Source organism: Pseudophryne corroboree, chromosome 1 (genome assembly GCF_028390025.1).
Source record: "Pseudophryne corroboree isolate aPseCor3 chromosome 1, aPseCor3.hap2, whole genome shotgun sequence".
In the NCBI taxonomy this organism is placed as follows: Eukaryota; Metazoa; Chordata; class Amphibia; order Anura; family Myobatrachidae; genus Pseudophryne; species Pseudophryne corroboree.
The window spans coordinates 535,936,728-535,951,889 of NC_086444.1; the positions used below are offsets into that span (position 1 = coordinate 535,936,728).

General features: G+C 47.2%; 1 protein-coding gene across 13 annotated transcripts in view; it reads right to left on the reverse strand.

Annotated features, from left to right (window-relative positions):
- MPDZ (multiple PDZ domain crumbs cell polarity complex component) overlaps positions 1 to 15,162 on the reverse strand; it is a 333,366-nt gene that overhangs the window by 298,338 nt on the left and 19,866 nt on the right. Inside the window, exon 1 of one of the 13 annotated variants that reach the window (XM_063914043.1) lies at positions 14,190 to 14,351. The exons of the other annotated variants lie outside the window; for them this stretch is intronic. The gene's annotated coding sequence lies outside the window, so the exon portion shown is untranslated. Of the gene's footprint in view, positions 1 to 14,189; positions 14,352 to 15,162 lie in introns of those variants that run through there. 13 annotated transcript variants of the gene reach the window in all.

The window sequence follows — 15,162 nt, forward strand, 5'->3', positions numbered from 1 at the left end:
TGAAGCTGCCAGCCGGAAAAGATGTTTTAGCTTCACACGGACCCGCCGTGTGTGTGAGCTGCTGCACTGGATCGCTTAGACACAGTAAAGGATTGCCGGAGGTGCAGATAGAGAGCGCACTGTCAGATCACACCCTGACCGGTTTCGTCTGACAAAGCAAATACCCGTACATCAAAATAATGTAAAAATAGTATCTCCTGATGAAGTCCAGGCTTGATATGCCATAAGGACGAAACGCGTTGAGGAACAGAGACCGAACTGTATCTACTACACATCAGATAAGCTATTTTTACATTATTTTGATGTACGGGTATTTGCTTTGCTTTTTAACAATTAAACTGGTGTTAAAACTTTATTATACTATTTCGCCTACCTTCTTTCTTTTCATTGGTGATCATTGAGCATTAGAAGTACCATGAGGTTCTGGAGCTGAAGGGGGAAATCTATCCAGTTCAGGAATTCCCATTTTGAGAGAGTGCGATTTAATTAAGTGGTTAACTACACTCATGATGGTACTTGCGTTTTTCTAACGGTGTTATTGAACTGGTGAAGGTTTTCATTTGAAGGATCCTAATATACTGCACTAGTAGGCGCTGTTTTCACCTTCTTTCTAGATCAAAACAGACCAACTGAACACCAGTCACCTGGATTACGGCTGCCACCCTGTCAGAGGAAGTGTGGATTGGAGACAGAGAAATTGGACATTACCACTGTCTCTGGACTAAGACTCTTTATTTTCACTCATTTGGTGTAGCGCTAAGTACCACCTTTTCACCAATAGATATATATATATATATATATATATATATATATATAGAACCGGAATTCCACAAAGGTGGAAGGGGCACTCACAATCTCAAAAAAATCATACAAGAATTCACATTTCATAAAACGTCATAATTTTAATTGTTGGATCTTCTGTTACACCAACTCGCCCTTAATCGACGTTTCGACCCTAATCCCGGGTCTTTTTCAAGATAGGCAGATTCGGTGCAGATTCAAAGAATTCACAGACATTAATGTTACAACATCAGTAGAGATCTATAAAAGACATAGAACACAAAAAGACACACTCAGTGCCTCACAATAATATTGATTCCTTATGGGTGGCCACGACAGTATGTCTGTGTATACTCACTGGGCTTAAGGTGTAATGGATGGTTGGGCGTATAGTTGTAATTAAGTGTTTGTTTTGCAACAATGGGGCCTGGGAGGCACTGAGTGTGTCTTTTTGTGTTCTATGTCTTTTCTAGATCTCTACTGATGTTGTAACATTAATGTCTGTGAATTCTTTGAATCTGCACCGAATCTACCTATCTTGAAAAAGACCCGGGATTATGGTCGAAACGTCGATTAAGGGCGAGTTGGTGTAACAGAAGATCCAACAATTAAAACTATGACATTTTATGAAATGTGAATTCTTGTATGATTTTTTTGAGATTGTGAGTGCCCCTTCCACCTTTGTGGAATTCTGGTTCTGTATTTGTGGATGACTTAGTCAGTTCCACTGGGTGCACCCAAACACGTGTTTGTTTATGTTTTGATGTGAGTGCGGATTTCCAATAATATATATATGATATATATCAAAAGCATCAGAGAATGGACGGTCCATACGGACATAACTAAACAGAAAACACATGCTATGGGAGCTTTGATGAAAAGGAATGGCTGCTTTCAGTGCCCCAACTGCACGACGTGCAGACATATAATCAATCCAGCCCTAAATGGGAAAAAACTGACCAACCGATGACTAGACACTTTGCTGAGTTCAGACACAACATCTCGAGTTTGAAACACATGATCATTGACCATGTTGCGGCTGATGGCAGGTGCGGAGACAGACATAAGAGACTTCTACAGCTTGAATAATCCAAATGGATACATACATTAGATACTGTGAGGCCTAGAGGTCTTAATAAACAATTAAATCTGAGAAATTTCCATTGATGTCTTTCTCTGCAATTAGAGGACTCGATATTGGTCTATTGTAGGGTTAATTTGATGATATAGTCAGAAGTAATTTAATGATATTTGTAGGATGACTATTATGGATATGTTCAGCTGTGATTTATTACTTATACTTGTTTGGGGTGTAGTCACCCCTTGTTTGATGTCCAATGTTATAGATTTGTTTCTACCTATTTATTAGAGATGAGCGGGTTCGGTTCACTGAGAACCGAACATCACGTCCTGAGCCTGGATCAGAGTTCAGCTCAGGTTTTCCCACCTGACTCGGAAACCAGAGCGAGGCAAAACGTCATCATCCCGCAGTCAGATTCTCGCAGATTTTGGATTCCATACAAAGAGCCGCGCGCCGCCGCCATTTTCACTCCAGTCCTGGAGAGTGTAGCGAGAGGACGTGTCTGATTCCTCAGTGTCTGTCTGTGCAGGAAAGTGGTGAGGCGACCTGCTCTGTCTTATGTGTATTATTCCAGTGCTGTGTTGTGCTGCATCAGACCAGTGGTGGTGTCTTCTGCTGCATCAGTCCAGTCACAGTGGTGGTGTCCTCTGCTGCCATATGTCCAGTGCTGCTGTATAAGTCTAGTCCAGTGGTGGTGTCCCTGTGCTGCTGTACAAGTCCAGTGGTACTGCCTTATAAATCCAGTGATACTGCGTATATATGTCTAGTGATACTGTCGTATATTTCCAGTGATACTGCCGTATAAATCCAGTCCAGTGGTACTGCCATATAATTCCAGTGATACTGCCGTATATGTCCAGTGGTACTGCAGTATAAATCCACTGGTACTGCCGTACAAATCCAGTCTAGTGGTACTGCCGTAAATGTCCAGTGGTACTGCCGTATAAATCCAGTGATACTGGCGCATATGTCCACTGGTACTGCAGTATAAATCCAGTGGTACTGCGTATAAATCCAGTGGTACTGCCATATAAATCCAGTCCAGTGATACTGCCGTATATGTCCAGTGGTACTGCCGTATAAGTACAGTGGTACTGCCGTATATGTCCAGTGGTACTGCTGTATAAATCCAGTCCAGTGGTACTGCTATATAATTCCAGTGATACTACCATATAAATCCAGTGGTATTGCCGTATAAATCAAGTCCAGTGGTACTGCCGTATATGTCCAGTGGTACTGCCGTATATATATCCAATGGTACTGCCATATATATCCAGTGGTACTGCCGTATATATCCAGTGGTACTGCCGTATATATCCAGTGGTACTGCCGTATATATCCAGTGGTACTGCCGTATATATCCAGTGGTACTGCCGTATACGTCCAGTGGTAGAGCCGAATATGTTCAGTTGTACAGACGTATAAATCCAGCGATACTGCCGTAAAAATCCAGTCCAGTGGTACTGCCGCATAAGTCAATTGGTACTGCCGTATAAATCCAGTCCAGTGGTACTGCTATATAATTCCAGTGATACTACCATATAAATCCAGTGGTATTGCCGTATAAATCAAGTCCAGTGGTACTGCCGTATATGTCCAGTGGTACTGTCGTATATATATCCAATGGTACTGCCGTATATATCCAGTGGTACTGCCGTATATATCCAGTGGTACTGCCGTATATATCCAGTGGTACTGCCGTATATATCCAGTGGTACTGCCGTATACATCCAGTGGTAGAGCCGTATATGTTCAGTGGTACAGACGTATAAATCCAGCGATACTGCCGTAAAAATCCAGTCCAGTGGTACTGCCGCATAAGTCAATTGGTACTGCTGTATAAATCCAGTCCAGTGGTACTGCCATATAATTCCAGTGAAACTGTTGTATATGTCCAGTGGTACTGCAGTATAAATCCAGTGGTACTGGCGTATAAATCAAGTGATACTGCCGCATATGTCCAACGGTACTGCAGTATACATCCATAAATCATGTCCAGTGGTACTGCTGTATAAGTCCAGTGGTACAGACGTATAAATCCAGCCATACTGTCGTAACAATCAAGTCCAGTGGTACTGCCGTATAAATCCAGTCCAGTCATACTGCCGTATATGTCCAGTGGTACTGCCATATAATTACAGTGATACTGCCGTATAAAGTACAGTGGAACTGCCGTATATGTCCAGTGGTATTGCCGTATAAATCAAGTCCAGTGGTACTGCTGTAATCAAGTCCAGTGGTACTGCGATATAATTCCAGTGATACTGCCGTATATGTCCAGTGGTACTGCCATATAAGTCCAGTGGTACTGCCGTGTAAGTCCAGTGGTACTGCCGTATAAGTCCAGTGGTGCTGTCCTGTGCAGTATATTATTTACTCCAAATAAAAGGGTTATTAAAATTTAATCCAAATAATTTTTACAAGGTTTTCCCTATGTGGTGTAGAGGTACACTCTCCTGTACTGCATATTATTATATAACTCCAGGAAAAATAATGGCTAACAAAAATGTGGAGGATAAAATAGGGAAAGATTAAGAACCACATCCTCCTAGTGCTGAAGCTGCTGCCACTAGTCATGAAATAGACGATGAAATGCCTTCAACGTCGTCTGCCAAGGCCGATGCCCAATGTGATAGTAGAGGGCATGTAAAATCCAAAAAGACAAAGGGCCTAATTCTGAGTTGATCGCAGCAGCAATTTTGTTAGCAGTTGGGCAAAACCATGTGCACTGCAGGGTGGACAGATATCACATGTGCAGAGAGAGTTAGATTTGGGTGGGGTGTATTCAAACTGAAATCTAAAATTGCAGTGTAAAAATAAAGCAGCCAGTATTTACCCTGCACAGAAACAAAATAACCCACCCAAATCTAACTCTCTCTGCAAATGTTATATCTGCCCCCCCTGCAGTGCACATGGTTTTGCCCAATTGCTAACAAACTTGCTGCTGCGATCAACTCAGAATTACCCCCAAAGTTCAGTAAAAAGACACAAAAAAATTAATTTAAATGGTCTGAGGAGAAACATAAACTTGCCATTATGCCACGGAGTGGCAAGGAACGGCTAAGGCCCTGGCCTATGTTCATGACTAGTGGTTCAGCTTCACCTGACGATGGAAGCCCTCATCCTCCCGCTAGAAAAATGATGAGTTAAGCTGGCAAAAGCACAGCAAAGAACTGTGCGTTCTAAGATGGTATCACAAATCCCCAAGGATAGTACAAGTGTGTCGGCGGTTGCGATGCCTGACCTTCCCACCACTGGATGGGAAGAGCTGGCTCCTTCCACCATTTGCACACCCTCTGCAAGTGCTGGAAGGAGCACCCACAGTCCAGTTTCTGATATTCAAATTGAAGATGTCACTGTTGAAGTACACCAGGATGAGGATATGGGTGTTGCTGGCACTGAGGAGGAGGTTGACGAGGAGGATTCTGATGGTGATGTGGTTTGTTTAAATCAGGAACCGGGGGAGACAGTTGTTGTCCGTGGGATGATTAAGCCCATTGACATGCCTGGGCAAAATACCAAAAAAGCCACCTCTTCGGTGTGGAATTATTTCTCCACAAATCCGGACAACAGATGTCCAGCTGTGTGCTGCCTTTGTCAATCCGTAATAAGTAGGGGTAAGGACGTTAACCACCTAGGAACATCCTACCTTATACGTCACCTGCAGCGCATTCATCAGAAGTCAAGTTCAGAAACTTTGGGTAAGAGTCCACAGACACATACTGTAAATCCCTTCTTCTTCTTGTACCCAATCTCCTGCAAGCCACACCACCAACTCCCTCAACGTCAATTTCCTCCTCCATCAGGAACATCAGTAGTCCTGCAGGCCAAGTCACTGGCATGACTGACGAGTCCTCTCCTAACCGGGATTCCTCCGGAGGATCCTTGAGTGGTACGTCTACTGCTGCTGCTGGTGTCACTGCTGTTGTTGCTGCTAGGAGTCGATCGTTATCCCAGAGGGGAAGTCGGTAGACAACTTGTACTACTTAACTAAGCCACTGACTGTCCAACAGTCCTTTGCGAGGAAGATGAAATATGACAGCAGTCATTCTGTTGCAAAGCGGATAACTGAGGCCTTGACAGCTATGTTGGTGTTAGACGTGCATCCGGTATCTGCTATTGGTTCAGTGGGATTTAGACAATTGATGGAGGTAGAGTGTCCCCGGTGCCAAATCCCATCTAGATTCCACTTCACTAGGAAAGTGATTCACGTACTGTACAGGGATATTAAAAAGTGTCCTCAGTGTCCTGAAAAAATAAGATTTTACTTACCGATAAATCTATTTCTCGTAGTCCGTAGTGGATGCTGGGACTCCGTAAGGACCATGGGGAATAGCGGCTCCGCAGGAGACAGGGCACAAAATAAAAGCTTAAGGATCAGGTGGTGTGCACTGGCTCCTCCCCCTATGACCCTCCTCCAAGCCTCAGTTAGGATACTGTGCCCGGACGAGCGTACATAATAAGGAAGGATATTGAATCCCGGGTAAGACTCATACCAGCCACCCCAATCACACCGTACAACTCGTGATCTGAACCCAGTTAACAGTATGATAAACGCAAAGGAGCCTCTGAAAAGATGGCTCACAACAATAATAACCCGAATTTTTGTAACAATAACTATATACAAGTATTGCAGACAATCCGCACTAGGGATGGGCGCCCAGCATCCACTACGGACTACGAGAAATAGATTTATCGGTAAGTAAAATCTTATTTTCTCTGACGTCCTAGTGGATGCTGGGACTCCGTAAGGACCATGGGGATTATACCAAAGCTCCCAAACGGGCGGGAGAGTGCGGATGACTCTGCAGCACCGAATGAGAGAACTCCAGGTCCTCCTCAGCCAGGGTATCAAATTTGTAGAATTTAGCAAACGTGTTTGCCCCTGACCAAGTAGCTGCTCGGCAAAGTTGTAAAGCCGAGACCCCTCGGGCAGCCGCCCAAGATGAGCCCACTTTCCTTGTGGAATGGGCTTTTACTGATTTTGGCTGTGGCAATCCTGCCACAGAATGTGCAAGCTGAATTGTACTACAAATCCAACGAGCAATCGTCTGCTTTGAAGCAGGAGCACCCAGCTTGTTGGGTGCATACAGGATAAACAGCGAGTCAGATTTTCTGACTCCAGCCGTCCTGGAAACATATATTTTCAAGGCCCTGACAACGTCAAGCAACTTAGAGTCCTCTAAGTCCCTGGTAGCCGCAGGTACCACAATAGGTTGGTTCATGTGAAATGCAGAAACCACCTTAGGTAGAAATTGAGGACGAGTCCTCAATTCCGCCCTGTCAGAATGAAAAATTAAGTAAGGGCTTTTATATGATAAAGCCGCCAATTCTGACACACGCCTGGCTGAAGCCAAGGCTAACAGCATCGACACCTTCCATGTGAGATATTTTAAGTCCACAGTGGAAAGTGGTTCAAACCAATGTGACTTTAGAAAACTCAACACAACATTGAGATCCCAAGGTGCCACTGGAGGCACAAAAGGAGGCTGTATGTGCAGCACCCCTTTTACAAATGTCTGAACTTCAGGTACTGAAGCCAGTTCTTTCTGGAAGAAAATCGACAGGGCCGAAATTTGAACCTTAATGGACCCTAATTTTAGGCCCATAGACAGTCCTGTTTGCAGGAAATGAAGGAAACGACCCAGTTGAAATTCCTCTGTAGGGGCCTTCTTGGCCTCACACCACGCAACATATTTACGCCAAATGCGGTGATAATGTTTTGCGGTTACGTCCTTCCTGGCTTTGACCAGAGTAGGGATGACTTCTTCTGGAATGCCTTTTTCCCTCAGGATCCGGCGTTCAACCGCCATGCCGTCAAACGCAGCCTCGGTAAGTCTTGGAACAGACAAGGCCCCTGCAGTAGCAGGTCCTTTCTTAGAGGTAGAGGCCACGGTTCGTCCGTGAGCATCTCTTGAAGTTCCGGGTACCAAGTCCTTCTTGGCCAATCCGGAACCACGAGTATAGTTCTTACTCCTCTCCTTCTTATGATTCTCAGTACTTTTGGTATGAGAGGCAGAGGAGGGAACACATACACTGACTGGTACACCCACGGCGTTACCAGAGCGTCCACTGCTATTGCCTGAGGGTCCCTTGACCTGGCGCAATATCTGTCCAGTTTTTTGTTTAGACGTGACGCCATCATGTCCACCTTTGGTTTTTCCCAACGGTTTACAATCAGGTGGAAGACTTCTGGGTGAAGTCCCCACTCTCCCGGGTGAAGGTCGTGTCTGCTGAGGAAGTCTGCTTCCCAGTTGTCCACTCCCGGAATGAACACTGCTGACAGTGCTATCACATGATTTTCCGCCCAGCGAAGAATCCTTGCAGCTTCTGCCATTGCCCTCCTGCTTCTCGTGCCGCCCTGTCTGTTTACGTGGGCGACTGACGTGATGTTGTCCGATTGGATCAACACCGCCTGACCCTGAAGCAGAGGTTTTGCTTGACTTAGGGCATTGTAAATGGCCCTTAGTTCCAGAATGTTTATATGAAGAGATGTTTCCATGCTTGACCACAAGCCCTGGAAATTCCTTCCCTGTGTGACTGCTCCCCAGCCTCTCAGGCTGGCATCCGTGGTTACCAGGATCCAATCCTGAATGCCAAATCTGCGGCCCTCTAGTAGATGAGCACTCTGCAGCCACCACAGGAGAGACACCCTTGTCCTTGGCGACAGGGTTATCCGCTGATGCATCTGCAGATGCGATCCGGACCATTTGTCCAGTAGATCCCACTGAAACGTTCTTGCATGGAATCTTCCGAATGGAATCGCTTCGTAGGAAGCCACCATTTTTCCCAGGACCCTCGTGCACTGATGCACTGAGACCTGGCCTGGTTTTAGGAGGTTCCTGACTAGCTCGGATAACTCCCTGGCCTTCTCCTCCGGGAGAAACACCTTCTTCTGGACTGTGTCCAGAATCATTCCTAGGAACAGTAGACGTGTCGTTGGAATCAGCTGCGATTTTGGAATATTTAGAATCCACCCGTGCTGACGTAACACTACCTGAGATAGTGCTACTCCGACTTCTAACTGTTCCCTGGATCTTGCCCTTATCAGGAGATCGTCCAAGTAAGGGATAATTAAAATGCCTTTTCTTCGTAGAAGAATCATCATTTCGGCCATTACCTTGGTAAAGACCCGAGGTGCCGTGGACAATCCAAACGGCAGCGTCTGAAACTGATAATGACAGTTTTGTACTACAAACCTGAGGTACCCTTGGTGAGAAGGGTATATTGGGACGTGGAGATAAGCATCTTTGATGTCCAGAGACACCATATAGTCCCCTTCTTCCAGGTTCGCTATCACTGCTCTGAGTGACTCCATCTTGAATTTGAACCTTTTTATGTAAGTGTTCAAGGATTTCAGATTTAAAATTGGTCTCACCGAGCCGTCCGGCTTCGGTACCACAAACAGCGTGGAATAATACCCCTTTCCCTGTTGCAGGAGGGGTACCTTGATTATCACCTGCTGGGAATACAGCTTGTGAATGGCTTCCAAAACTGCCTCCCTGTCGGAGGGAGACTTTGGTAAAGCAGACTTCAGGAACCGACGAGGGGGAAACGCCTCGAATTCCAGTTTGTACCCCTGCGATACTACCTGTAGAATCCAGGGATCCACTTGCGAGTGAGCCCACTGCGCGTTGAAATTCTTGAGACGGGCCCCCACCATATCTGAGTCTGCTTGTAAAGCCCCAGCGTCATGCTGAAGACTTGGCAGAAGCAGGGGAGGGCTTCTGCTCCTGGGAAGCGGCTGCACGGTGCAGTCTTTTTCCTCTTCCTCTGCCCCGGGGCAGAAAGGAGTGGCCTTTTGCTCGCTTGTACTTATGGGAACGAAAGGACTGAGTTTGAAAAGACGGTGTCTTTTTCTGCTGATGTGAAGTGACCTGGGGTAAAAAGGTGGATTTCCCAGCCGTTGCCGTGGCCACCAGGTCCGATAGACCAGCCCCAAATAACTCCTCCCCTTTATACGGCAATACTTCCATGTGCCGTTTGGAATCCGCATCCCCTGACCACTGTCGCGTCCATAACGCTCTTCTGGCAGAGATGGACATAGCACTTACTCTTGATGCCAGGGTGCAAATATCCCTCTGTGCATCACGCATATATAGCAATGCATCCTTTAAATGTTCTATAGTTAACAAAATATTGTCCCTATCCAGGGTATTAATATTCTCAGTCAGGGAATCCGACCATGCAACTCCAGCACTGCACATCCAGGCTGAGGCGATTGCTGGTCGCAGTATAACACCAGTATGTGTGTATATACTTTTTAGGATATTTTCCAGCATTCTATCAGCTGGTTCTTTGAGGGTGGCCGTATCAGGAGACGGTAACGCTACTTGTTTAGATAAACGTGTGAGCGCCTTATCTACCCTAGGGGGTGTTTCCCAACGCGCCCTAACCTCTGGCGGGAAGGGATATAATGCTAATAATTTATTAGAAATTAGCTGTTTTTTATCGGGGGAAACCCACGCTTTATCACACACCTCATTTATTTCCTCTGACTCAGGAAAAACTATTGGTAGTTTTTTCACACCCCACATAATACCCTTCTTTGTGGTACTTGTAGTGTCAGAAAGGTTCAATGCCTCTTTCATTGCCGTGATCATGTAACGTGTGGCCCTACTGGACATTACGTTTGTCTCGTCACCGTCGACACTAGACTCAGTATCTGTGTCAGGGTCTGTGTCGACCCACTGAGGTAACGGGCGTTTTAGCGCCCCTGACGGTGTCTGAGACGCCTGGACAGGCACTAATTGATTTGCCGGCTGTCTCATGTCGTCAACAGTTTTTTGCAAATTGCTGACATTATCACTTAATTGTTTAAATACAATCATCCAGTCAGGTGTCGACTCCCTAGGGGGTGACATCACCAACACAGGCAACTGCTCCGCCTCCACATCATTTTCCTCCTCATACATGTCGACACACACGTACCGACACACAGCACACACACCGGGAATGCTCTGATAGAGGACAGGACCCCACTTAGCCCTTTGGAGAGACAGAGGGAGAGTCTGCCAGCACACACCCAGCGCTATATATATACAGGGATAACCTTATATAAGTGTTATTCCCTTATAGCTGCTGTTATTATCGTTATTTGCTGCCAAAAATGCCCCCCCTTCTCTTTTTTACCCTGATTCTGAAGCAGGACTGCAGGGGAGAGTCAGGGAGCCGTCCTTCCAGCGGAGCTGTGAGGGAAAATGGCGCTTGTGTGCTGAGGAGATAGGCTCCGCCCCTTCACGACGTCCTTATCTCCCGCTTTTTTGTGTAAAAATGGCAGGGGTTAAAATACATCCATATAGCCCAGGAGCTATATGTGATGTATTCTTTTTGCCACCTAAGGTATATACTGTTATATTGCGTCTCAGGGCGCTCCCCCCCCAGCGCCCTGCACCCTCAGTGACCGGAGTGTGAAGTGTGCTGAGAGCAATGGCGCACAGCTGCGGTGCTGTGCGCTACCTTAGTCTGAAGACAGGATGTCTTCTGCCGCCGATTTCACCGGACCTCTTCGTCTCTTCTGGCTCTGTAAGGGGGACGGCGGCGCGGCTCCGGTGACCCATCCAGGCTGTACCTGTGATCGTCCCTCTGGAGCTAATGTCCAGTAGCCTAAGAAGCCCAATCCACTCTGCACGCAGGTGAGTTCGCTTCTTCTCCCCTTAGTCCCACGATGCAGTGAGCCTGTTGCCAGCAGGACTCACTGAAAATAAAAAAACCTAAACTAAACTTTTATTCTAAGCAGCTCAGGAGAGCCACCTAGATTGCACCCTTCTCGGCCGGGCACAAAAATCTAACTGAGGCTTGGAGGAGGGTCATAGGGGGAGGAGCCAGTGCACACCACCTGATCCTTAAGCTTTTATTTTGTGCCCTGTCTCCTGCGGAGCCGCTATTCCCCATGGTCCTTACGGAGTCCCAGCATCCACTAGGACGTCAGAGAAAATGCGGTTGTACCCAGTGTCCACTTAACCATGGACATGTGGAGAAGTGGAGCAGGGTAAACTAAGGACTACATGATTGTGACAGCCCACTGGGTAGATGTATTGCCTCCCGTAGCAACAACAGCAGCAGTACCAGTAGCAGCATCTCATAAACGCTGTGTATCACCAGCTTCCGTAAGAGGCACACCATTGACAACCTCTTATGGAATCTGAGGGACATCATCGCACAATGGCTTACCCCAATTAGACTCTCCTGGTTATTTGTGATATCGGACAACGCCACCAATATTGTGTGTGCATTACATCTGGGCAAATTCCAGCACGTCCCATGTTGTGCACATACAATTAATCTGGTGGCGCAGAATTTTTTTTAAAAATGACAGGGGCGTGCAGGAGATGCTGTCGGTGGCCCGAAAAATTGCGGGCCACTTGCAGCATTCAGCCACCGCGTGCTGAAGACTGGAGGGCCATCAAACACGCCTGAACCTGCCCTGCCATCACCTGAAGCAAGAGATCGTAATGAGGTGAAATTCAACACTCTATATGCTTCAGAGTATGGAGGAGCAGCAAAAGGCCATTCAAGCCTATACCTCCACCTACGATATAGGCAAAGGAGGGGGAATCCAGCTGACTCAAGCTCAAGGTTCTCCAACCCTTCGAACTTGCCACACGTGAAGTCAGTTCAGACACTGCCAGCTTGAGTTAGGTCATTCCCCTCATCAGGCTTTTGCAGAAGCAGCTGGAGAAATTGAAGGAGGAGCTAAGACATAGCGATTCCTCAAAGTATGTGGGACTTGTGGATGGAGCCCTTCATTCACTTTGCCAGGATTCAAGGGTGGTCAATCTGTTGAAGTCAGAGCACTACATTTTGGCCACCGTGCTCGATCCTAGGTTTAAAGCCTATGTTGTCTCTCTCTTTCCGGCAGACACAAGTCTGCAGAGGTTCAAACACCTGCTGGTGAGAAATTGTCGTAAAATTGAGCGGAACGTGACCCATCAACAGCTCCTCCTTCCCTTTCTCCCGCAACTGGGGCTGTGTGGAAAAGGATAAGATTTCCGAGCCCACCCACTGGCAGTGATGCAGGGCAGTCAGGAGCAAGTGCTGACATCTGGTCCGGACTGAAGAACCTGCTTGCTTACTGACATGTCTACTGTCACTGCATATGATGCTGTCACCACTGAAAGAATGGTGGAGGATTATATGAGTGACAGCATCCAAGTAGGCATGTCAGACAGTCCGTATGTATACTAGCAGGAAAAAGAGGCAATTTGGAGGCCCTTGCACAAACTGGCTTTATTTTACCTAAGCTGCCCCCCCTCCAGTGTGTACTCTGAAAGAGTGTTTAGTGCAGCCGGTCACCTTGTCAGCAATCGGCATAGGAGGTTACTTCCAGAAAACGTGGAGAATATGATGTTCATCAAAATGAATTATAAATTCCTCCAGGAAGACATTTACCAGCAACTGCCTCCAGAAAGTACACAGGGACCTGTGATGGTGGATTCCAGTGGGGACGAATTAATAATCTGTGAGGAGTAGTTTTTAAAAGTGCCATCCTGTCTGCCACTGCAGTGCCACTCCTAGATGGGCCAGGTGTTTGTGCCGCACACTTGGGTCGCTTAGTTTAGTCATCCAGCGACCTCGGTGCAACCTTTTGGCCTAAAAACAATATTGTGAGGTGTGAGGTGCTCAGAATAGAATGGAAATGAGTGGAAATGAATGTTATTGAGGTTAAATACCGTAGGATCAAAATTACCCCCAAATTATGTGATTTTAGCCGTTTTTTTCAAAAGTCATCCAGATCCAAAACCAAAACCCGAAAGGGTGGTTTTGTCAAAACCAATCAAGATCCAAAGTGAGGATCCAGATCCAAAACACAAAAAGTGCCCACCGCACATCTCTACTATATATACACCAGGGACGTGCAGTCAGGGGAGGCAGTGCCTCCCCTGTGATTAATTATTAAAATAATAAAAAGAAGATACTTATGACACATATTCTGTGTCATAAGTATTTTCTTTATTGAATCCTAATCATTTTACTGCTTTAAAGCAGTTTGGGAGGCACTGACAGCAGGTGCCTCCCGTGGATAATGGGAACGGGACAGTGCGGGGGGCGGAGCCTAGCACTGGGCTGTAAAAGCCCATGAAAAAACTTGGGGAAAGCGGCACTGTTCAAAGTGCCTCGCTGACAGGGACACCACCCCCATGTCAGCGAGGCACCTGTGATTGGACAGCGGATCCAGGGCTGGATCCGCTTGCCCAATCACCCACATGCGGCGCTGGAGGCGGCGGGTCCCGGCGTTAATGATAGCCGGTAGTAGCGGTGGGCAGTGTGTCTGCGGCTCCCCCCCCCCCCCCTCCATTCCCGTCCTCCTGCTCCGGCTCCCGCTCACCTTACCAGCGGCGGCGGCGGTCCTACGGAGTGTGCAGCTCTCCCCCCCGTCCTCCCGGCTCCCGATCACCTGACAGGCAGCAGCGGTGGATTGTGCGGCTGTCCTCCTCCGCCGGCTCCAGCAGCAGCAGCAGGTTAGTTCCGTGTCTCTCTTCTGCTCCTCTCTCTCTCTCTCTCTCTCTCTCTCCTTTCCCCCTCCTGTGGATCATATGTAAGTATAATGTTCATTTTTACAGGTACCCCTTTGGATTCTACTAGACAAGTGGACGTGACCGGCATGGGATGTAGGTAAGTATGTGTGAGTGTGTAAGTGTGTTTTAATAAAATTTTACTGTCACGGTGTGTGTGTTTGTGTTTTTATTTGGGTATTTTTGTTGTTGTAGAACTACAGGTACCAGCGAGCCCGTTATTTCCCCGCCTGCTGGTACTTGAGGTTCTCCAAGTACCAGCAAGCGGGGGAGGCTTGCTGGGCCTTGTAGTTCCACAACAAAAACCAATATTCTTTTTTTACACACATGGCTATCAGCCCGGCACTCACCGCACAGGGGTGCTGGGGACAGCCTCGGGCTTCACCCCTGGCCCTTGGGTGCCTGGAGGGGGGGACCCCTTGATTTAAGGGGTCCCCACTCCTCCAGGGTACCCCGGCCAGAGGTGACTAGTTGGGGGGGGTAATGCCACGGCCGCAGAGACCAATATAAAAGTGTCCCCCGGCTGTGGCATTATCTCTCTGGCTAGTGGAGCCCGGTGCTGGTTTTAAAAATACGGGGGACCCCTACATCTTTTGTCCCCCGTATTTTTGGAACCAGGACCGGACTAAGAGCCCGGTGCTGGTTGTCTAAATACGGGGAACCCCTGTCCAATTTTTTTCCCCAGTATTTAAACAACCAGGAATGGCTCAAAGAGCCAGAGGCTGGTTATAATTAGGAGGGGGGACCCCACGCATTTTTTTTAACCCATTCAGACCCTTCTCCATT